The sequence below is a fragment of the Plectropomus leopardus genome, unplaced genomic scaffold, assembly GCF_008729295.1.
Source record: "Plectropomus leopardus isolate mb unplaced genomic scaffold, YSFRI_Pleo_2.0 unplaced_scaffold26614, whole genome shotgun sequence".
Classification (NCBI taxonomy): domain Eukaryota; kingdom Metazoa; phylum Chordata; class Actinopteri; order Perciformes; family Serranidae; genus Plectropomus; species Plectropomus leopardus.
In genome coordinates, this window is record NW_024628951.1 from 1 (window position 1) to 1012 (window position 1012).

General features: G+C 42.2%; 1 long non-coding RNA gene across 1 annotated transcript; it reads left to right on the top strand.

Moving 5' to 3' along the window:
• The first annotated feature begins 393 nt into the window (after positions 1-393).
• On the top strand, positions 394-854 carry LOC121967007. The gene is made up of 3 exons (XR_006107642.1): positions 394-450; positions 577-666; positions 767-854. It is a non-coding gene; the product is annotated as an uncharacterized LOC121967007 (long non-coding RNA).
• The last annotated feature ends 158 nt before the right edge of the window (positions 855-1012 follow it).

Consider the following 1012-nt stretch of genomic DNA (forward strand, 5'->3'; position numbering starts at 1 on the left):
TCTGGCAGAAGAACGCTGGAAAGTCTCGCATGACGCAGTAGAACAATCTGGCAGTGAGTGAGAGTGCTGGAGAGGCTTATATGCAGGGCTGGTTGATCATGAGCTGCAGCTGCCAGGTGAGTGAGCAGAGCTGGCTGAAGAGGTGGGCGTGGCTTGCAGGTAGAGTGGAGTAGAGGGATGGTGAGTGGAAGTACTGGCAGAGTGACAGGAGGGGGATGAGAGGCATGGGCCGTGACATATAAACTCTAATATGTAAACACTTCAAAGGACAGTTCAGCCGTACTTTTGTGGGCGGATTCAAACCAACGAGCTCGTACACAGAATCACTTTGATACTGATAAATATGAAACACCTCCTGCTCTTCTCTCAGAGTTGCTGTTTTATCCATGAACCCTCAGCCGAGAGTTGACGGTCTGCAGCGCTTGGACACTAGCGTTTTTCAACAATGGGGTATCTATCACCTTTTTTTCCTTTTAAGTACTTAATTGCTTCAGCCATTGTGCCACACAGCTTTGCATTTTCTGAATTAAGAGTTTTCTGTCTAATCTGACTGTCTTTGGCTTTTTTTTCCTGCAGACACATTCAGAGGACGAAGATTGCTCTGAAATGTCTGCTTTGCATTCCTGTCATGCTCTGTGTTTTATACTTAATCTCTCCATCTGTGAAGTGAGTCTCTTTTTAAATTTAAGAAATACTAGATAAATTAGTAAGCAATGCAAATATTACAACATTAAAATTGTACTGTAATTTATGTTTTTGATATCAGACTGCTGATAGGCCTCCTGCCGATGGACAGATGCTCTTTGGAAAGTGCCAAGATGCTGTCTCTGGACTACAGCGTGGACGCCACCCTTGACCTTTGGTAAGACCATTAAGACCTCAAAGGGGTTTCATACTTAACGAGTAGAAAAGTGATTTTATTCTTAATTAATAGCATTAGCATTATTCCCTGTTGTTTCTGTTTGTTCACACAAATTTTACTGGTCATTTCTGTAATTAAAAATACAAAAAG